The sequence below is a fragment of the Solanum tuberosum genome, unplaced genomic scaffold (assembly GCF_000226075.1).
Source record: "Solanum tuberosum cultivar DM 1-3 516 R44 unplaced genomic scaffold, SolTub_3.0 scf00037, whole genome shotgun sequence".
In the NCBI taxonomy this organism is placed as follows: Eukaryota; Viridiplantae; Streptophyta; class Magnoliopsida; order Solanales; family Solanaceae; genus Solanum; species Solanum tuberosum.
This window is the reverse complement of record NW_006238961.1, coordinates 1,596,332-1,620,709: the sequence shown is the minus strand read 5'-3', so window position 1 is coordinate 1,620,709 and position 24,378 is coordinate 1,596,332. Positions and strand designations below refer to the sequence as shown.

General features: G+C 32.1%; 4 pseudogenes; 2 read left to right on the top strand and 2 right to left on the bottom strand.

The window, feature by feature from the left end:
• Positions 1-6,598: 6,598 nt before the first annotated feature.
• LOC102587780 (crocetin glucosyltransferase, chloroplastic-like) lies at positions 6,599-7,304 on the bottom strand (annotated as a pseudogene).
• A 46-nt stretch (positions 7,305-7,350) lies between these two features.
• Positions 7,351-8,431, top strand: LOC102587451 (crocetin glucosyltransferase, chloroplastic-like; annotated as a pseudogene).
• Positions 8,432-11,157: 2,726 nt separating this feature from the next.
• LOC102587121 (crocetin glucosyltransferase, chloroplastic-like) lies at positions 11,158-12,149 on the bottom strand (annotated as a pseudogene).
• A 1-nt stretch (position 12,150) lies between these two features.
• LOC102586776 (UDP-glycosyltransferase 75B1-like) lies at positions 12,151-13,078 on the top strand (annotated as a pseudogene).
• The last annotated feature ends 11,300 nt before the right edge of the window (positions 13,079-24,378 follow it).

Sequence of the window (24,378 nt, the reverse complement as noted above, 5' to 3'; positions counted from 1 at the left end):
GTTGGCAACAGTCTTGTAAGCTGGAAATCCAAGAAGCAAGAAACTATCTCTCTATTTTCAGCTAAGGCGGAGCATAGGTCACTTAGAAAGGTAGTTGGTGAATTGTTTTGGTTGCACATTTTATTTGATGAACTTACACTCATTACCGGTCTTTTCCACGTATTTTGTGATAGTCAATCCGCTTTACACATTGCCAGAAATCCCGTCTTCCATGAGCGTACAAAGCATATCGAGATAGACTGTCACTTTGATAGAACTAAACTTCAGAAGGACTAATCACCCTACACCATGTTGGCACTGACATCCTCACCAAAGCACTCACTAGGGTTAAACATTGCACTGTTCTATCCAAGTTGCATGTGATTGCATTACCTCCAACTCGAGGGGGGGAGTGTTGACACTATTCACACTGCTTACAAGTTAGCTATAGTCGGTTATGAGTTAGTTAGATAATTAGATATTTTATCTCATTATATCCAGTTGTGTATAGTTGCAGGATTCAAGTTAGTTAGGCTAGATATTTTTCCTTCTCTCTTGTATAAAGAGAAGATCTATATGACTCCTTGATTCACTTCATGATAATGAGATCTGAAAAACTGTTTCCAATTTCTCTCTCTCTATATTGAAGAATTCTCCATTAATAGAGTTCATCAAGCTTTAATCTAAGCTGAATCAAGTTGAGTTTAACAACTTTTTTTTATTTGTTAATATCATTAGTTATGTTCTCAGTTTAGAAGTCAATGTTTCATTTGCTTTAATATTACTTTTTCTCGACTGATTTGAAAGCTAAAAGAACAAGAAGTTGTCCCCTTGTTATTATATTTAGCACTTGATTGACATTAACATGTAATTACACTTTTGGACCGATTTGTGGTACTAGCATAAAAAATTCCACATGACATAACTTGCAACATTATGAGAGCATACTGAGTCTCTTGGCTAGTTAATTTTACTTAATTTCCTCTAACTTTTTCTTGGTTATCATTTATACCTTTGATTCTACTACTATAGATATGAATATGTAGAATTTTTAGTTGTGTGAAATTATTTTGTATTTGTGCTTTATTTATCTTTTCATATTAGTGTATTTCTATTGAATTTTGCTAGAAGGTATTTATATTTGAGCAGGAACTGAAGATCTTGATTACATACACTAGTTATGTAAATGCGGAAATGAGTGCGAGTATACGTGATGATACATTATTCACCGGCCGGAGCACCGACGCAACTGCCATGCTACAATATTCATGTGATAAGGTACGCACACTAACTAATTAAAATGCCTTTTCATTCATCATTTCAAGTACAATTGTTTTAGTGATATATCTTTCTCTGATGCCAGATAGTGTGCACTTTTGTATACAAAAGTCATATTTCGACCTTCACATAAAACCTTTCGTCCAATATAATAGTTTGGTGAGACTATAAATAATTTCATTAAGGATAAAATGAGTATTTTAAAATTAAATTATTACTAAATAGAGAATTATATCATTGTTTTTTATATTGATTAAAAATGAAAGTGAGTTATATAAATAAGGACAAAGAGAGTATTAAAAATAGAGGATATACAATAACCACGTACACGTTCCGTGGGAACTATTTAGAATATATATATATATATATATATATATATATATATATATAATTTGACCTGATATGAAATGTTAAAAATAAAATCAACTTTTAATTTTATGATCTTAAATTAAAAATGTGTGCATTGTTTAAATCTAGTGATTTTACATATACTATATAGAGTGTTGAAATTAAAAAAACTTACTAAGTAGATAGAGACACTTTTTCTTAGGACAAATCAAAAAAGAGAAGTTAAACACTTGAATTAGGACGGAGAAAGCAGTAGGTGGTTTGCCATAGATTCCAAATATTTTTATTGGAAATTTATGAAGATAGATTTGAAGATGAGGTTAAATTTGGTTATATTTTTTCTAAAAAAGTATTTCGTGTAATTTTCATGCTTGAGTACTTATTTTAATGTAACTTTGAAAGTGAAATAATCAATTAGGGAACAGGTAAATTATAAAAAAATTCCACAAATTTGTAATACAACTTCAAGTTAAATTTCACTCATAGTTAATAAGGAAAGATAATCCCAGGATGTGTTCTCTTTACTCTTTCTGATTTTGCAATCTTTTAGATCTTCCATATCTTGTTTGTATCCCTTATTTCATGTAATCTTCTAATTCTTTTTATTTAGTTTCCTTTGTATTGTAGCAATCTCTGCTCCTCCTTATGTATTTAAAGATGGTTAATGTAATATACAAAAATATAGCTTTCTCCAAAATCCTTCTCTCTTTAAAAGTGAGTTAGGAAATAACCAATAGAAGGGTGTTCCAAAACTTCCACTCGCGAGTACCAACTCAGTATCTTTCCCTGCTTTTCCAGTTCGTCTTTGCAACTCAACTTTTCCTTCATCTTTTTCTCCGATTTTGCTTTCCCTTATCACCCACAAAAATGGTCTCCCACATTTCAACAACCCTTGACCAATCTACTCCATCAACTGACTTGATATCTCAAAGTAACTACCAAATGCAATGTAAGTAACTAACCCATTAGTCATTAAATCCAATCAATCCATATAATGTTTGAACTAATCTTTTATCATATCATCTCCAAAAGAATTATCATCAAGAAAAATTGAAGGAATTGAAGGCCCAATCAAAGAATCAAATTCCAAGTCATTAAAAGTAATAATTCTTGGATTTTGTTCACTATTCAATATCATAGTTTGCCTCTTCATAGACTCAACTGGTCAGTTGTTACTCTCCACATCATCAAATACAAAAGAATAAAATCAATTAGACTAAATGGTGGATATCTTTGTAACTCTGTTATTTTATTCTTAGAATCACAATTCTTGAAATAATCAACACCAGAACAACAATCGAACCAACCAATCTGGTGGTAACTGGTCAGGCCATCAAAACAACCCCAATTCGGGGAGAAACAACAATCAGCAAAATTCCAATAATAATTGGCGCTCTCGAAACTCCAACAATAGAGCTCGAGTTCAATGCCAACTGTGTGACAAATATGGACATATTGCTCGTGTTTGCCGCTCTTGGAGTCACAATATGGATGAGCAACAAGCTAATTTTCCATCGACTACTGGATCAACCAATCCAGATTGGGTCATGGATACTGGTGCATCACACCACATTACCTCACATACTCAGAATCTGCAGTCTTACTCTGAGTACACAGGGAGGGATGATGTTATAGTTGGTGATGGTAACGGTATTAAAATAACCCACACAGGCCATACTACTCTCCCCACTTCCTCTCGTACTTTTTTTCTAAAAGATGTTTTATGCGCTCCAACTATTCATCGCAATATTATTTTTGTTCCTCTGTTTTGTGAGCAAAATAAAACTTCTATTGAATTTTTCCCTACTTTTTTGTTGTGAAGGATTTGAGAACACAAGCACGTCTGGCTCAAGGCCCGAATAGTACGCATATTTATGAGTGGACTGGCTCTTCTCCAACTCCAACTACCTACTTCACCACTGCTGCAAATCTCTCATCTCGTACACTTTGGCATTGTCGTCTTGGTCACCCACATCATAAAGTTCTTAATTCCATTGTTTCTAGATATAAGTTAGTTGTTTCTTCCTCCTCTCAAGAGAGCTGTAATTCTTGTCTTTGCAATAAAAGTCATCGTTTACCTTTTTCTACATCCACCTTAACCGGCTCTCGTCCATTAGAACTTTTATATACTGATGTATGGGGACCGTCTCCCATTCCTTCTCACAATGGTACTCGCTTCTATGTCATATTTGTTGACCATTTTACAAAATATATATGGCTTTTCCCACTCAAGCACAAATCTAATGTAACTTCCATATTCCTTAATTTCAAACTCTTGGTCGAAAGGTATTTTAACTCAAAAATTCTCACTATATATTCAGATGGTGGTGGTGAGTACGAAGGCTAAACTAAGATGTTGGCTAACATGGGCATCCAACATCTGTTTTCACCCCTTATACACCCCAGCGAGTTGGTACTGCTGAACGTCGCCATTGACATATAATGGAGACAACTTTAACTTTACTACATCAAGCCTTTATGACTCTTCAATACTAGTCTTATTCTTGTCAAACTGTAGTGTACCTCATCAACCGTATGCCCACACCTATCCTTCAAGGAAAGCCTCCATTTGAAGCCCTCTTCATGTCAACCCCAATTATTCCTCTCTTCGTACCTTTGGTTTCGTATGTTATCCCAGGTTAAAACCCTATAATAACCATAAACTGAAACCAAAATCTCGCCATTGTGTCTTTCTTGGTTACTATGTCACCCACCATTGTTACCAATGCCTTGATCCATCTACTTCCAAAATATTTCTCTCTCGTGATGTAATATTCCAGGAAAAGAGTTTTCCTTTTGAATCTATTCCTCATGGGCTACCTCAGGTTACACCACAAGGAACACATTCATGGCTTGATAACTCAACCACCAACCACCCATGTCGTCCTGAAACCATATCTCCTCCCGTGTCTCTAACAAATGTTCCATTAGTTCCTATGTCATCTCATGTTTTACCGACGGAGAACACGCCACCATTATCTTCTTCATCCCCATTGCAAACGCATTCACATTCCACATCTCCTTCTGGTACCCACAATGAAGAGACTAGCCCCTCATCATCTGCGACTGTTCCTGCCTTGAGTGAAGATGTTTCTGCCTCTCCTTTGCAACAAGTTCTACTCCCTGTCAACCACCTACTCGTGTTGCTACCCGCTCTCAGTATAATATTTTTAAGCCCAAAAAGCCTACGGACTACTCTGCTTTGGTTGTTTCTACTGACACAACAGTGGTTCCCCAAACTTACAAATAGGAAGTTCAACATGCTCTTTAACGTGATGCAATGTGTGAGGAGATTGCCCCTCTTGTTATAAACAATACTTGGATTTTAGTATCTAAATCTCAAACATAGAATATAATTGGTTGCAAGTGGGTTTTTCAAATTAAACACAAACAAGATGGCTCAATAGATAGATACAAAGGAAGATTGGTAGCCAAGGGTTTTCATCAACGGCCAGGTGTTGACCTTACTTCTACTTTCAGCCCAGTGGTCAAGCCAACTACAATTCATCTCGTACTGACATTTGTTGTATACTTTAACCGGCCTCTCTATCAACTCGATGTAAATAATGCTTTCCTTCAAGGAACTAGTTGAAGAAGTTTATATGGATCAACCGCCTGGGTTCACTAATAAAAGCTATTTTGATCATGTGTGCAAAATTCACAAAGCAATTTATGGACTCCGTCAAGCTCCTCGTGCATGGTATACAGAGTTCAAGAACTTTATTGCTTCTATTGGTTTTGTATGATCACAATCAAATCCTTCTCTATTCATTCTTCGTGGCACATACTCTATTGTATTTCTTCTCCTATGTATGGATGATAGCATACTCACAGGATCTTCAAAGTCCAAGCTTTACCAGGTTAATGATGCATTGGCTCGTCATTTTTCTCTCAAGGACTTATCTTATTTGACATACTTCCTCGGTGTTGAAGTTTGTCGCCAATCCACCAGTCTGTATCTCTCTCAAAAGAAGTATATTACCGATCTCCTCCAGTGCTTCAACATGATGGAGGCCAAGGGAGTCTGTACTCCTCTTGCTTCCTCAGCTATTTTGAAACTAGATGATGGATCTCCGCCTACTGATTGTAAAATCTACAGGAAGCTCATTGGCTCTCTTCAATATCTATCTATCACAAGGCCCGTCATTTCCTTTGTTGTCAATCGCTTATCTCAATTCATGCACAAACCCTCATATCAACATTTGCAAGCTGCAAAAAAGGGTCTTGCGGTATCTAAAAGGTACCAATCACCTCTGTTTACTCATTCGACCAGTTGCACCTTTAAACCTAATCACTTATTTAGATTCTGATTGGGGTGGCAATCCTGATGAGCGATGCTCTACTGGTGAATATGTTGTCTTACATGGCGGCTCTCCTATCAGTTGGTCGTCTAAGAAGCAACGCACAGTAGCTCGCTCCTCTACTAAAGCTGAGTACAAAGCCATTGGCAATGCTACTGCAGAAACAATTTGGATTGTCAATCTTCTCAAAGAGCTCCGTTTCTCCATTCCAAACACTCCAACCATTTGTTGTGACAACCTTGGTGCCACTTTTCTCTGCCAAAGTCTATCTTTCCACACACGTATGAAGCATCTTAACTTGGATTATCACTTTGTTCGGGAGCTGGTTCAAGATAAGTCTCTTACTGTCCGTCATGTTTCATCCTCTTTGCAGCTAGCTGACTCTCTTACGAAGATTATACATGCTTCTAGTTTCCTCTCTCATCGATCCAAGATAGGTGTTGTTGAACCACCACCTATCTTGCAGGGGAATAATAAGGAAAGACAATCCCAGGATGTGTTCTCTTTACTCTTTCTGATTTTGCAATCTTTTAGATCTTCCATATCTTGTTTGTATCCCTTATTTCATGTAATCTTCTGATTCTTTTTATTTAGTTTCCTTTGTATTGTAGCAATCTCTACTTCTCCTTATGTATTTAAAGATTGTTAATGTAATATACAAAAATATAGCTTTCTCCAAAATCCTTCTCTCTTTAAAAGTGAGTTAGGAAATAACCAATAGAAGGGTGTTCCAAAACTTCCACTCGCGAGTACCAACTCAGTATCTTTCCCTGCTTTTCCAGTTCGTCTTTGCAACTCAACTTTTCCTTCATCTTTTTCTCCGATTTTGCTTTCCCTTATCACCCACAAAAATGGTCTCCCACATTTCAACAACCCTTGACCAATCTACTCCATCAACTGACTTGATATCTCAAAGTAACTACCAAATGCAATGTAAGTAACTAACCCATTAGTCATTAAATCCAATCAATCCATATAATGTTTGAACTAATCTTTTATCATATCATCTCCAAAAGAATTATCATCAAGAAAAATTGAAGGAATTGAAGGCCCAATCAAAGAATCAAATTCCAAGTCATTAAAAGTAATAATTCTTGGATTTTGTTCACTATTCAATATCATAGTTTGCCTCTTCATAGACTCAACTGGTCAGTTGTTACTCTCCACATCATCAAATACAAAAGAATAAAATCAATTAGACTAAATGGTGGATATCTTTGTAACTCTGTTATTTTATTCTTAGAATCACAATTCTTGAAATAATCAGAATAATCGAAAAAATTATAGTAATATATATAAAAAAAAATAGTTGGTTGGATCCAAAACAGTGTAGATGGGATATTAAACTTTTTTGCCCACTTAAACAGCTCAATCCATAATAATAGTGTAGATGACATGTGAAAAGAGAGAATTATGTTTTGCATTTTCAATTTAATCCAATCAAATGCAAAAAATAGTTCCCCTTTTTATATGTTATCTACACTATTATTTTGGATTGGGCTTGTCTAGTGGAGAAAAAAAATTAATATCTCATCTACACTATTTTGAATCCAACCAGCCATAGTTTTTTATATTTATTATTTTAGATTTTCTAATTATTTCAAGAATTGTGATTCTGGATAAAATAATAGAGTTACAAAGATTTACAGTTCTAAGTCCTATTGATTTTCCTTCTTTTATGTTTGATGATGTGAAGGGTAACTATTGGACAGTTTAGTCTAGAAGTGGCAAATTGAGATACTAAATAGTGAAGAAATCCAAAAATTCTTGTGAACGCTTTCGATGATTTGAAATTTGATACTTCGAGGATTTTAAAGAATGTGACTATTGTGATTGTGCCTTCAATCTCTTCAAATTTGCTTGATGATAAGTCTTTTGGAGCTGATATTATAGAGATTAGTTCAAAAAATAATAGGGATTGATTGAATTTAATGACTAGTAGATTAGTTATTTACATAGCATTTGTAGTTACTCTGAGATATCAAGTCAATTGATGAAAGAGATTGGTCAAGGGTTGTTGAAATGTGGGAGGCCATTTTTGTTGGTGATAAGGGAAGGGTAAAATGATGAAAAGCTGAAGGAAAAGTTGGGTTGCAAAGAAGAACTGAAAAAGGAGGGGACAATATTGAGTTGGTGCTCACTCGTGCAAGTTTCTTAAACACCGTTCTGTTGATTATTTTCTGACTCACAGTTTGTGGAATTTGACTCTGGAGGGCATAGCTTCTAGGGTACCCGTTGTGGCGTGTCAGATCTAGAATGATCAAGTTTGTAATACAATGCTCGTTCAAGGTGTTTGGAAGAATGGTGTCAGAGTAAATGCCAGTGAATGTGGTATCGTAGAAAGAGAAGAGTTCGAGAGGTGTATAGAGATCACAACGGGATACGGTGAGGAATGGGAAGAATTGATAAAGAACGTCAAGAAATGGAGGGATTTGGCTAAGAAAACTATGAAGGAAAATAGTTCATCAGATGTGAATCTCAAGGATTTTTCTAAGGAGCTTTTACTTGGTTGTAATGAATACTAAATCACTCAATATATCATCTCAATAAATAGCTAGTACTCTCTCTGTCCCAATTTATGTGACTTACTTTCCTTTTTAGTCAGTCCCAAAAAGAATGACACATTTCTATATTAAGTAACAATTTAACTGTAAAAATGTCTATTTTATCCTTAATGAAATGATTTACATCCACACAAATTTCTATCATTCATTTTGGACCACAAATTTTAAAAAGTCTTCCTTTCTTTTTTAAAACTTCCGTGCCGAGTCAAACTACCTCACATAAAATGAGACAGATGGGGTAATAAATTGTAGTTTTCATAAAGATTGTTCTCTACTTCTGAAAAAGTAATGAATTTCTTTTGAACTATTCAAAATGAGATGATCTTATTAGTTTATTTTCTTCTTTAGTACACACATTTACCGTTAATGAGATTTTCAAAAATTACTCACTGGTAATTAGGAATAGTAATAAGAAAGGGAAAGGAACATAATTGTGTGGGCGAAAGTAAAGTTGTATGGTCTATTATTTATAATATTCTATTTTTGTTGTTTAAGGCTCAACTCACCCACCCATTTGTTCCAATGGCTATTGCTCTCAAGATGATGACTTTTGTGAATATGCAATAGGCACTCTGCCTTTGCTGGAAAATTCTTTCAATTTGTGTTATGCAAAGACCGTTTTTTCTTTGTTTGGCTTGAACCTTTTATAGAATTTGTTTTGCCTTTATCAACTTCTACAAGGAAAGGAATTTGTTTCCCCGGAAAACTAATCATTTTCCTTATTGAACTTGTCTGCCTCTTTCCTTTATTGCCTAGGACTTGTTTATATTTACTTCTTTCCTTCTACAACTTGAATTGCTACTTCTTTATTTTTTTCCTTTGTTTCAGCTATTTCTTTATTATTATTTTTGCTCTTTTATTTCTGCACTTTAATATTTTTCTTCTTTGCCGCAATCTCTCATATTTATACAAGTTGTCCGCATTCACGTCTAGGAATCCGATTCACCTAATAGAGTACACATAAGACAACAAGTAGTGAACCGTGTTCACTTTATTAATCATCAAAACTACTTTATATGTTTTCCTACTTCCCAATATTTATTATTAAGTATAATTTATCTTAGTCTTGCAAGTGTCGATTTTTAACACATTGCAAAATCTTACTTTTACGTGTGAGAAATAAGTTTGACTAGAGATGATATTTATCTAACCTGGTTAATGATACATAAATTTACGACTTATCCACTTGCATAAATGAATGCTTATCAGTATTCAATATTTTACAAATACTAATTTTAAAATATTTTCAATTATACAACTAAAATTTCAGGTGTGCATTCTCTCTTTAATCTAATAAATTAAAATTAATTTTCATTTCATTCCTTTTCTTCTTCTTAAAGAGATTTTTGAACCAATATATTGGGAAAATGTAGCCTATAAAGTAATTGGAAAATTAAGGTTTATTTTGTAAATTTTGTGATTTGAATTAGGGGTGGGCGTTCGGTTATTCGGTTTGATTTTTGATTTTAGAAAAGTGTGCACCGTATATTAAACCAAACTAATTCGGTTCGGTTCGGTTCGGTTTTTCTACTTCGGTTCGATTTAGTTCAGTGTTTTTAAATTGGTTTTTCGGTGTGAATGAAAAATAAAATAAGGATAAAGTATAAGATACTTAGAAATTTAAAACTATGTTAAGGAATGATGCGTAATACCGTGGAACACTTATTGTGCTAACTAAAAGACTATTTTTGTCTTTATCAAAAACATTGTGCCTCCAACAATTTATTGAGAAAACAAGTATGAAGATGGTTCCTTTACATAATGTACATTGGTAGAAATATGTTTGAGTTTCTCTTGGAAAATTAATATTTCAAGTTAACTATTGAATTGTACATTTGGTGTTACTTTGATTTGTTCATGAATGATTTAATTGTTGATTGAATTTTTAATTTTTAGTTAAGAGAATGCACATATATATATTTTTTAATTTTTAATTTTTTTAAATAAAAGTTTGGTTTTTTGGTGCACCGAAATTTTAAGACCCTTACACCGAACACAAAACCGAAGAACCGAAATTCAAAAAAAATAACACCGACACCGAACCGAAAAACAGAAGAACCGAATTAGTTCGATTCGATTCGATTTTTCGGTTTTCCGATATTTATGCCCACCCCTAATTTGAATTTGTAAAAGAGAAATTTGAAGAGTGAGACGAAGTGAAGAAGAACCAAAGAGAATGAAAAAAGAAGTGAAAGTGTGTATTTTTACTTCTTTGTCACTTGAAGTGGTCTATTGCAAGAGATATTTTTTTTATTTTTTAATATCATTAATTATGTTCTCTTTTTAGAAGTTAATGATTTTTTTGCTTTGTTATTGATTTTTGTAGACTGATTTTAAAGTTAAAAGAACAAGAAGCTGTCCATGTGCTATCATATTTAGCACTTGGTTGACATTAACATGTAATTAGACTTCTGGACCAATTTGTGGTACTAGTATAAAAAAAATTGTATGACCTGACTATTCAAAGTCTCTTGGCTAGTACGTTTTACTTAATTTCCTCTTTAACTTTTTCTAGACTTCAATAGATATGAATAAGTAGAATTTATAGTTGTGTGAAATTATTTTGTATTTGTGCCAAGTAGATAGAGATAAATAGATATGAATAAACAGCAAAAATAGAATAAAAGTAGAATCAAAGGTATAAATGATCACCAAGAAAAAGTAGAATCTTAGAAATAAAAAATCATCTATTGAGAGATGTAGTACTCATTACGACCAAGTAAATGCTCAATAGAAAAATCCTTGAGATTCACATTTGATGAACCATTTCCTTTGTAGCTTCCTTAGCCAAATCCCTCCATTTCTTGGCATTCTTTCTCAATACTTCTCCTTTATCATCGGCTCCTGACACGATCTCTATACACCTCTCAAACCCATCTCTTTCCATTACCCCCTTCACCGTCATTCACTCTAACTCCATTCTTCCAAATATCTTGAACGAGTTTTGCATTAAAAACTTGATCATTCTAGATCGGATACACCACGACAAGCACCCCAAAGCTATGCTCTCCAAAGTCGAATTTCACCCATAGTGAGTTAGGAAATAACCAACAAAATGGTGCTTCAAAACTTTCACACGTGAGCACCAACTTATTATCTTCCCCTGTTTTTCCGGTTCCTCTTTGTAACTCAACTTTTCCTGCATCTTTTCTCTGCTTTGCCCTTCCCTTATCATCCACAAAAATAGCCTCCTACATTTCAACTACTATTGACCAATCTCCTCCCTCAATTGACTTGATATCTTAGAGTAACTATCAAATGCAATGTAAGTAACTAATCCATTAGTCATTAAAACCAATCAATCCATATAATTTTTGAACTAATCTCTATCATATCATCTCCAAAAGAATTATCATCAAGAAAATTTGAAGGAATTGAAGGCCCAATCCCACAATAGTCGCATTCTTTAAAATTCTAAATCATCAAAAGGATTCACAAGAATTCTTACAGCTTATTCACTATTCAGTATCTTAGTCTGCCTCTTCATTGACTCAACTTCCCAATTGTTACTCTCCACATCATCAAACACAAAAGAAGGAAAATTAATTGGACTAAGTGGTGGCAATCTTGGTAACTCTATTATTATATCCTTAGAATCACAATTTTTAAAATAATTCAATTTAGTAAATTTATATTAATAAATATCAAAAACTATGGCTGGATGGATCCAAAATAGCATAATGGGATATAAATTGTTTAGTCAATGAACCAACCCTATCCATAATAATAGTGTAGATCACATGTGAAAAGGAAGAACTATTTTTTGCATTTGATTGGATTAAATTGAAAATAAATTTTGAGTCATGAGACTCTATAGAATAATGAATAATCCCTTCTTATAGCATTATTCTCAGGTCAATGCCAGATTAATCCATCTCTTCAATTTTTCAAACAATTAATCAAATTAGGCATTGAAGAGATGGATTAATTTCTTGGAAAATTGAAGAGCTGGATTAATGTGGCCTTGACCTGGGAATAGTGCTATAAGAAGGGATTTTTCATTCTTCTATAAGGTCTCATGGGTCAAAATTTATTTTCAATTTAATACAATCAAATACAAAAAATAGCTCCCCTTTTCACATGTTATCTACACTATTATTATTGATTGATCTGGTTTCATGGCCCAAAAATTTAATATCCCATCTACAGTATTTTGGATCCAACCAGCCATAGTTTTTTATATTTATTATAATTCTAGATTTACTGATTATTTCAAAAATTGTAGTTCTAAGAATAAAATAATAGAGTTACCAAGACTGACACCACTAAGTTGTATTGATTTTCCTTCTTTTGTGTTTGATGATGTGGAGAGTAACAATTGGGCAGTTTAGTCTAGAACAGGCAAATTGAGATATTAAATAGTGAAGAAAATTCAAGAATTCTTGTAAACACTTTCGATGATTTGGAATTTGATCTTTGAGGATTTTAAAGAATGTGACTATTGTGGGAATTGGGTCTTCAATTCCTTCAATTTTTCTTGAAGCTAATTCTTTTGGAGTCAATATGATAGAGATTAGTTCAAAACATAATATGGATTTATTAGATTTAATGATTAATGAATTAGTTATTTACATAGCATTTGATAGTTACTCTGAAATATCAAGTTAATTGATGGAGAAATTTTTTCAAGGGTTGTTGAAATGTGGGAGGACATTTTTGTGGGTGACAAGGGAAGGAAGAACTGATGAAAATCCAAAGAAAAGTTGAGTTTCAAAGATGAACCGTAAAACCAAGGGAAAATAGTGAGTTGGTGCTTGCACATGGAAGTTCTGAAACACCCTTCTCTTGATTATTTTCTGACTCATTGTTTGTGAAATTTGACTTTGGAGAGCATAGCTTTTGGGGTGCCCGTTGTGGTGTGTCCTATCTAGAATGACCAAGTCTATAATGCAATCCTCGTTCAAGGTATTTGGAAGAACGGATTCAAAGTGAATGTTGGTGAAGGTGGTATGGCGGAAAGAAATGAGTTTGAGAGGTATAGAAATCGCGGCGGAATGTGGTGAGGAAGGGGAAAATTGAGAAAGAATGCCAAGAAATGGAGGGATTTGTCTAAGAAAGCTATGAAGGAAAATGGTTCATCTAATGTGAATCTCAAGGCTTTGTTAATGAGATTTTACTTGATCGTAATGAGTACTAAATCACTCAATAAATTATTTCAATAAAATAGCTAGTAATCAATTGTAGTTTTCATAGAGATTGTTCTTTGTTTATGTAAAAGTAGTGAATTTCTTTTGAGCTATTCATAATGAGCTAATCTTATTAGTGTTTTTTATTCTTTAGTACATACATTTACTGTTAATAAGATGCTCAAAAATTACTCACTGGTAATTAGGAATGGTAAAATAAGGTAGGGCAAGGAACATGATTGTGTGTGCGAAAGTAAAGTTGTATGATCTATTATTTATAATATTCTTTTTTTTGTTGTTTAAGGCTTAGCTCACCAACCCTATTTGTTATACCTACTAGAACACTTTTGAATTTGGCATGAATTATCAATTTCACCATCGAACTATTGACAATCTTTAAAACACCCTTCTACTTGACTAACTGAACTTAAATACACTCCTCTCATGTCATATAGAGAAATGTGTTATTAACACACATATACATAGAATTTTCTATTGATATGACATATACATTGGTATATTACATGACATAAAAGGAGTGTTTTAAAACATAGTTAGTCAAGTAGAGGGATGTTTTTAATGCTATCAATAGTTCGGGGATGAAACTAATAATTCTCGCGAAGTTCAAGGATGAAACTAAAAACCCCGTCTTTATTTTATTTTCAAAATATTATCTATAACTTGTTATTTTCTTATTTGATGAAATAAAATACTCACTTTCGTTACATATTTGTAATGAGTTGATTCGTCGTTATTCATAAGGCACCTCATGCGTAAACCTAAAATTCTTGAAAATGCATTGCCAATTAAAAAATTGGGGTAGGCGACAATTTGGTAAAATTTGAATTGATTTAGGCTGATGTTAGTCGCCATAGAGGGAATCAGCCACTGTAGCGCCTTCATACTAGCAGGATGACAAGAATTAGACCCTAGTAATGTTACACCTCGAAAATTTCTAAGTTAAGACTCAAACCATTCTTGAATTGCGTATAAAGTCGTACCGAGTGATTCTTATGTATTATTAGATTCTAAGGTCAATTCATTAGTATGAGAATGATTTTGGATATTAATTAAGGTCACTGGAATCCCCTAGCACAAAGTTGAGTTGAAAGCTTCCTTACCAATTAAGTTTGACCTAAGTTCTACTTAGGTCAACTTCAAACAATCATATCTTTCACCACATAAAGAATTAGGTGTCCCATTACCTCTCAACTTAAAGGTCTTTGAGTCCTCTTTCCAACACCACCGAGTTTGCTTCATTTCGAGTTCGGAGTAAAAATATATGCTCGTTTAGTGAAGCCTCTATTTTTAAGGCACCTCAACCATTTTTAAAGGGGTAGTTTGGTCTTCTCCCATCCCTTCTAAGCCTAAGTCACTTTTTTCTTCACCTAATTAAGGTTCTAATCAGTGTTAAAATATTTTTCACATTCTTTAACACTTAGAAGAATTAGAACAAGGCTCCAAAAGGAGAAAAAGCTAGGGTTCAAGAGTTCTTGAAGTTTCCATCAATTTTCACCAAGAACCTTTGTTCTTTCCAGGTATGTAAGTTTATCACGGTGTTGGACTAGTTCATCCTCACATCCTACATATCAATTCAGGTTGAAATTGTCACATCAAAAGGATCCATTCGTAGTTCTTGATATTGAATTCGATTCTTTAACAGTTGAGGTTTTGATTCTTTGTTTTGTGAATCTTAGTGTTGTCCAGGCTTAGTATCACATGAACCCTTTGTAAACGGTGATTGAGCATAACTGATATTGATTATTTTTGGAGTAGTATCGGACACCGAATTGGGTATGAGTCTATTATAACTCAAAAGTCTCAATAAACTACGTTGCCAGTGTAGGATAAGATACAACTGATTCTTTGTGTGACTCCTCAATACCTCTGAGAAGGCCTATTAGATGGACCCATAGTTACAATATCATCCTATACCCCGACAAAGTATAGGATGGCTCTTCCAACGTGGTTGAAATATTGTATCATTGCTAGGCTCATAGTAATGGTTGTCGGTTAGAGAAACTCCCCACAAAGTAAAGTATATTATTTTTATTGCATATCTCATGGTAAAGCTTGAATGGTTTTCACTTCATGTTCATATATTGATTCAATTGAGTTGCTTTCAGTCATTCAGTTCAGTTATTTGTTTATTCAGACATATTACATACTCGTACATTCAATGTATTAATGTCATTCGACCTGTATCTTATTGTGATGCAGATACAGGTGTTCGGGATCATCAACAAGATTTTCGTTAAGATCACTTTGCACTTCAGATAGCTTGGGTGAGCCTCCTTGGATTTCAGGGGACTTCACATTTATGTTCTCAGTTGTCTTGAGGTGTCGTAGGTCTTGTCCCGACATCCATCTTGAGTAATAGAGGCTTCGTAGATAGTTAGAGTTGATGAATCTCTCAGTATGTTCCTTTCTGTTTTGAGATCTTGAAAACTATTACTTATACTTTATTAAGTATTTTTAGAAATTTAATTGAGTTGATATTAATTATGCATTATTAAAATTCCTTATTTGCTTGAGTAAGTCTTCTGCTAAGTAGCTAGCCAGGCCAAGGGTTCGCTTGGGGACCAATAATGATTCTCAAGTGCCAACCACGGCCAGAGTGTAGGCTCGGGGCATGACAAGTAATACATTATCTTTTATTTATTTTTCTCACTTTCTAGGGAGAGAATAGACTGGATTGTTCTAAAAACTCTTCTAAGACAATCATAGCATAGGATAAATGGAGGGAAGATATTACAGCACAAAGGAGGTAAAAACTCAACGATTTTTGGTATGCATTCATCACGACTCGCTCACACGGAGCCAAAATCTTAGGGTCAAGTTCATCCGCAGTTTCTTAGCACACGGGTAGGTTAGGCCTTCTTAACTCCGTAGTTTAGACTTGTTTTCATTGCTTGATATTTTGTAGATTGACGGGAGAGTGCATGCGGGCATGGAGTTCGGGTGGTTAAAGTCTGTTGTTTATTGTTATTAAGGCGGGATAATATAATGATTAAGAGGTGGTTCACTAGTTCTTAATTGCACACTTTGAGTTCCTTGTTGGAGTGGTTTGGTTCTAGTTGTAAGGTTAAGTGTTATGAAAATTTTAAATTATAGCTAATTTTTTGGGGTATGGGGTAATTGAGGAAAAGCAGAATATTAATTCATGAGATTAGGGGTAATTCTTGAAAATAAATGTGTACTCAAAATAGAATCTAGTGCTGGGTTATTGATATATGTAGGTGATGGTTTGTTTATCTTCTAAAGTATGTAATGTATGCATGTTAACTGCTTGTATTATTATTTGTGTGATGCCTATGGGAGAAACTCGAAGGCTAGTGTGAAATGAATACATGTAATAATCACATGCAATGAAAATGCTACATTCTTGTGGTTTCAAGTTGGCTGTTCATGGTTATGATCGTGCATGCTACTTATATAATTGATGGTTGGCTCAGGTACCACATCGGTATAGAAAACTAACGTTGACTCAGATACTACGTCTGGTATGAATTATTAATGATTGATTCGGGGTACCGCACTAGTACACTAATAGCTTATGTATGGGTTTCATGAAAGAACTGAACTTTCATGTTTGTTACGTAAATGGACCAAGTTTCTTATTTATGTTATGTTATGTTTATCACCAATTGGACTTTGAGATTTTAATACATGGGTGGTTCTTATATAGATCGGAAATGCATGTTGAACACCATAGGTTGTGCCTTAGAGGATCCTTGGATGGTTCGGGTTACTTGAAAAATGAGAGGACCATGTGTATGTATTCTGCGATAATATGGAACATGTTTCGTGTAGTAGTTAGATCAGATTGGTGACTGGAGTCTTGATCGGAGTTGTTTACTTACATGAACGATATATGTTTGTTGGAGTGGTCTAAAATATATTTGATAAAGGGTAGGCTTGGAAAACTTAGCGTAGAAAGAGGGTTGAATGTTTAATGGTGGAGTTGGCAGCAGACCGATGTAGGAAGTGGGACTTATATGTACTAGTTTATGAGTATTATACATGAGATGGTACAAGCAAAGGGGCAAAGATTTGGGGTGGTGTAACTTTCATATTGCATGTTTCCTTCTAAATATCTACTTTGTATTAGGTGGTGGATTCGGATAAATCGATGATGCCTATCATTAAGTGTTGTTTGTACTGATACTACTTTTGCTATGCGACTTGGCATAATCTAGTTGCAAGATTCAATGATGTTTCATAGGTGAAGATAATGACGATCTCCGACATCTTCTACTCTTCCTTCCTTGTGGTGGGAGTTATGTTCCATTTCTTTTTATAAACGCGTACTCTTAGATTCTCTTGTACCTTTTTAAACTAATTCTTTGGAGAGTTTTAGTGTGTTTCTTTGCAAATAACTTTGGGTTTTGAATCAAGTTAATAGTAATTTCATAATTACATACGATGTTAGATTATGTTTTATTTATTTTTAGCGTGTTATGATTAAGTTTGGGGTGAGGATTCTCCTATCTAGTTGTTAGAGTAGATGCCTATATGACCCAGTGAATTGGATCGTGACATTTGTTCCTTATAACTTACCTCCGCTAATTATTATTTTCCTTATAATTTATCTTATTCGAAATAATATACCAGCCCCATAACCGTTTTTTTTTTCAAAAAGAAAAACAAAAAACCAAAAGTTGGCAAAAACCTGTTTAATCAATATAACATATTTTTAAATCGTTTACTTTGAAGTAAATACACAAAGACCAGCAATTGGTTCAATTAACAATCTTCAGTCTCAAGGGGTCAAGAGTTCGTTCAATTTTGTTTTTACATTCTTTAATTTAATACAAAATTCTTTTTAAAATATGCTCGAACGATTTCTATTAAACATAATAAATGGAGTATTTATTATAAAAATTATGATTACATAATTGTACTTTTTTAAAATTCGGGTTGTACTGTGGGTATAATTACTAAGCCTAATCTTTAACTAAATTATTGTGAATAATTATTAGCAGTACAATATATGTGTGATATTCTTTTTCGACATTGGAACCAATTTTATATCATCACACTTATTATTTGTTTTACGTAATTAACATAGATTTTTAGAAAGAAAAAAAATAAATGTTTGTATTTGAAGCTGATACAAATATCTATAACTCATTTCTACTTCCAAGGCTTCAAAATTTAAGAGGTGAAGAATAATTGGCTTTGGAACAAACTTCATTTTTCATTTCAATTTTAGGATAAACTCCAAAAATCTTACTTTGTTTTATACAATAAATATATCGATTGAATTTCATGATATGAAGTGTTTTTTAAAAATATCCATTGTTGTTATACATACATTGTATTGTGTATATTCATCAAATATTTTTATTTTACCCAATAAAAAATATAAGTACTAAATAATATTTAAAAATAAAATAAAGATGAGGTTGTTAGTTTTAAAGGTATATGTAGGGCCTAGGGGTGTACATGACCGGGTTGGTTCGAGTTTTTCAATTATCAAACCAAACCATTTGTGTCGGGATTTTAAATCTATAAACCAAACCAATAAAACTCGGATTTTTCAACCTCGGGTTTTTTCGAGTTTTTTCAGGTTTTTTCGGTAAAGTATTCATACAAACATATAATTTACTTGTACTTCAAATATTTCTTTAGTCCTATCAAAATACAACTATCTAAGGTGTTTCTTAAGAAAATAACACAAAATATGATATGAGTAATGACACTAAAATATCCAACAAAAAAAATAATAATAATAATGAAATCGCATAAAACAAATATTGCAAATTAACAAGTCATAATAAAAATGATCATAATTTAAAAGTACTAAATTATGCTAAAATAAGTTTAATAAGTATTAGTTACATGACTAAATATTAAAGGAAATTGAAATTAGATTATGTATTTGAATTATCTAAACCAATGTAAAATCAAAGAACAAATATTCAATATTATTGTCATTCTTAGTGTTGAATTGATTTTCTTTTTGCATTAGTATTAATTTAATTTTGATTTAAGCTTTATTATAATTATCAACATCTGCGGACTATAATCTTTATTAGACCATTCAGAATTCTAAGTTTCAAACTTGAAATAATATATTAAAAGATAAAAACTATGAAAAAGTATAAGAAATATTTAAAAATTATATCAAAGTAAATATTTTTATGTATAAAATAAAATTTTAAAATTACATATATAATGTCGGGTTGGTGTTTTTTAGTTAAAACCAAACCAACCCAAATATAGTCGATTTTTTTTTCAGTCTCGGGTTGGTTTTTTTTAGTTAAAATCAAACCAACCCAAATATAGTTGGGTTTTATTTTTCAATACCAAACCAAGTCAAACCAACCACTAGTCGGATTTTTTTTCTCGGTTTGCGGTTTGGTTCGGTTTTCAGTTCGGTTTTGTACACCCCTATGTAGGGGTGTTCACGGTTTGGATAAAAATTGATTCAAACCAAAAAATCAAACCAAATCGATTAAATAAACCATTTTTTTTTGGGCTTGGTTTGGTTTGGTTTTAGATTTCAAAAATCAGATAGTATTTGTTTTGGGTTTGGTTTTGTTCGAGAAAATTGAAGAAATAACTGAACTGAACCGACAAATTATATACATATATTTTATCATTATACATACATAATATATTATTTATATAAACAATTTTGAAGATCTTATATACGTTTTCATCAAAAATTATTTTTAATCTATTTATGAAAGCAAAAATGTCCAAAACGAGAATATTTATCTTACTAGTTTCATGTATATGAATGTCTATGACAATTCTGGGTGGGATTAGAATTGTCATTGTCTCTTCCTTCTAGGCCAAAATGGTGAATTTTGAAGCTTTACTCACAGTAAATTTAGTGATCAAAAGTTCTATAATGTTAGTCATTCTAACTATTTTTCGTTTTGAATAGATTGTTGTCATGATTTTTTTCTCATTTTGAATGAATCATTTCTCTTATTTTTGTGTATCTTTAATAACCGAACAAAACCGAAATGGAACCGATAACAGCCAAACCAATAAATGTATATTATATTTGGTTTAGTTTGGTTTTGAGAATTTAAAAATCGGTTATATTGATTTGCTTTTGATTTTGACCAATAACCGATTCAAACCGTGTACACTCCTAGGTATATGTGAGTCAAAAAAGGTGAGTGGAAGAGTATTTTTAGCAAAATAGGTGGATAAAGGGTATTTTTAGACCTATTCCTATTGTTGAGGGGTATTTTAAGGTTCTCAATAATTCGACAACAAAACTAATGATTCTCGCCAAGTTCAGAGCGTTTTAAACACTTTTCTCATCCGATATATTGGTGCAAAAGTCAATTACAACATATTAAACTCATCCGATTCTTTTAGATAACATTGTTAGTATATTCCATATATGGGAGAAGGAAGGACAAAGTAAGAAGTTGATGCCACTATTTATGAAATTTGGACAATCTATTCACGTACTTGGAAAGATTAAAGTGGTCAATTACTTGTAATCTCTCGGTCTCTTTTTACTAGTTAAATTTTGACTTGACATACTTATTAGAAAAATAATGATTAGTATAGTAACTTTACAATTTTCCCCTTATTAATTGATAGGGTCCCAAAACATATTTATTCACTACATTTTTCAAAGACAATAACTCAATGTTAATAAATTGAGGATATACTGGGGAAAAAAATTCCTTTCTTGATTTGTCAAAAATAACAAGTAAAAGGAGAAATCAAATTTAGAAAATATTTGACAAAGTAAATAAGTACAGAGAGAGTATTAATTTGGCATAATGTACTTTAACATGTACATGGCTAGCTCAACTTTTACGACGAGTCTATAAAATTGAACTTGGACTAATAGCTACACGTGGATTGGATCGATCAAGATAATAAAATATGTAAATAAATAAATAAGTGAATAAGAAATAAGCTAAGACAAGTTGAAAAAAATTTAATTAGATTAGGCAAATGTAGTCTATGTTGGCCTAATTCCAATTTAGAAGAATGTATTTTTTTTTTTGTGAAGTATAGGCGTTTAGAGAGTCCATTTGTTTGGTGCAAGGAATATGTAGTTAGGGAGGGATACAACTTTTTGTTTTTCTTGATTCTATGAGCTCAGATATTTAATGGAACACTCTAACATCAAGATAATTTGTTGTGGTTAAAGATTTGGTACTATCATTATAAAATACTTTATCTTGGCTTGGATTATCCTTCTATGATACTATCACCTGAGGCGGATCCATATTTATATGTGCGGGTGCAGGTGCACATGTTAACTTTGAAAAAAAATTATATGTATATCTATCTTGAGAAACTTGCACAAATTAAGATATATTTTCTCTGTCCCTAATTACTTGTTCACTTTTGAATTGATACACATTAAGAAAACAATAATTGACATAGTGACTTTACCATTTTACCCCTATTAATTATGAAGTGGGTGAATTAAAAATTTAGGTTTTTCAAAAAGTTTTACCTTTTTCAAAGTAATTAATTGAGGGTACAATAGGTAAAAAAAATTGTCCTTTCTTGATTTGTCAAAATTGACAAGTAATTAGGGACAACTAAAAAAGGAAAAATGGACAAGTAATTAGAGACAACTAAAAAAGGAAAAATGAACAAGTAATTTGGGATAGGAGGGAGTAATTAACATTGCACCCATGATGAGTATAGAAGTGCTCATGTGCTGCTAGTAATGCCGGCAAAATGAGCCCATATTTTGGTAACCCGCTCATAATTTAATGGGTTGGATGAGTGATTTTTTACATGGGTATAATATGGGTTGATACCCATATTCAACCCATAAAAATATGGGTAAAATATGAATTAGTCAAATGAGTTAGGCTTCTAACTTTTATTCACTCAAAATTCATGATATCACTAAAAATAGTGTAACTTCTCTTCCTTTTTATGTTATTCTATAGAACTAATTATTCTTCTCTATAATTGAAAAGGTGAAGTTTTTGATATGTACATTTCTTTTGTTAATTATAATTATATATTTTTTTATTTGTTTAATTTTATATTGGATAATAAATAATAGTGTAAAATAAGCAAATATATATTGACATTGCTTAAAGTGCATCAAGTATGTTTTAGTCATAAAATGCAAATATTCATTTACTTTGAAATTAAAAATATTTTCATCTTGTTATTACATAAATTTATTTTATATTGAAAGTTATAGGACCTTTTTTTTAATTTTATGATACAATAAAACTAAATGAAGCATTTTCAATATTTTTCATCTAAAAAAAGACAAATATTTTCTCCATATTGAATTCTTAAGTAAAGTACTATTTATTCATGAAAATATGGGTAAACTAGTATTTTATCCAACCCATTTATTACCCAATCAATTTTTACCCATATCAAATATGGGCGGGAAGAATGATTATCCATTTTATGTTGACCCATTTTGAACCCGCCCAAATTTGACCCAACCCGCTCATTACAACCACTAGCTGCTAGTATAAGCTAGAGAAACCAGTCGTGAAACTAAGATTCAAATCCAACTTAGAGCCTTATTTTTTTTGTTTTTGATACAACCGAATTCTTTAAATTTTGAATTCGCCGCTCTTTCAGATATTGTCTATCACTTACATGACTCTTGACCTTGAGGTACGAACATCATCATTCAAATATTATTTTTTCAACTATTCAACTTCAAATATATTTTTCTAAACGTCTTAGCAAATATATGTAAAAAAAAAAAAAAAAAAAGGGGGCAAACAATAGTTAATTGTCGATAATAAGTCTAATTTGGTAACTTGAAAATATAAGTAAACAATCTCTTCGGTCAAGCTAAATCTAATTCTTTTTTATGATATACATAATAATTTAGTTAATAGCTCAGATGGTCACTCAACTAATAGTTTATTTCACATAAAGTCACTTAACTTTTTTTTTTAACCTCAAAGTCACTCAACTTATAGTTTCTCTCACAGAAAGTCATCAACTAATAGTTTCTTTCGCAAAAGTCACTCAACTCTCTTTTATAACCTCAAAGTTACTCAACTAAGAATATTATGCCTACAAAGTCACTCAACTACTGATATTTCATTTAGAAAGTTACCCAACTAATTTAAATTTTTTTTATTACATTTTGTTGAAATACAATTTCGTTTTCAATTAATTTTCAAAAAAAAATAAGATGTTTATTTTAATATTTCATTAATTTTTTGTTTTAAACTAATTTCTTTAAAAAAAAATAAGATGCTCATTTTAATCATTTTATTGAAACATAATTTTTTTAAACTAATTTCTTAACAAATACTAAGATACTTATTTTAATTGTTTTGTTAAATTTTGTTGGAATACTAATTTTATTTTAAATTAAAATTTCTTAAAAAATGTTGTGCTGCCAGCAATAGTAATGGTCTGCCAATGCAAAGCATCATTACCGATTTATTTATTTTTAAAACGCTACAGCCTAAACTTATTGTTTTTGTATTAATAGTTATTATATTATCTATCTATCTATCTATCTATCTCTATATCTATATCTTTATCTCTATCTATCTATCTATATTTATTCTATACTACCTTAAAAGCATGAACTCCCAAACTTAAATGTTAAATTACTATAATACCTCCAATTAATCTATATTTATATATATATATACTAGATATAGGACCCCGTGCCAGCACGGGGCCCAATATATATATATATATAATATTATTATTTTTTTAATTTATATCATATTATGGAATTTGAGAAGTTATTGAAAATTTTACATGATTTTTAAAATATTTTAAATTGTTAGCTATTGTGATTTGTAGTACTTTTTTTTAACATAATTTTGAAAA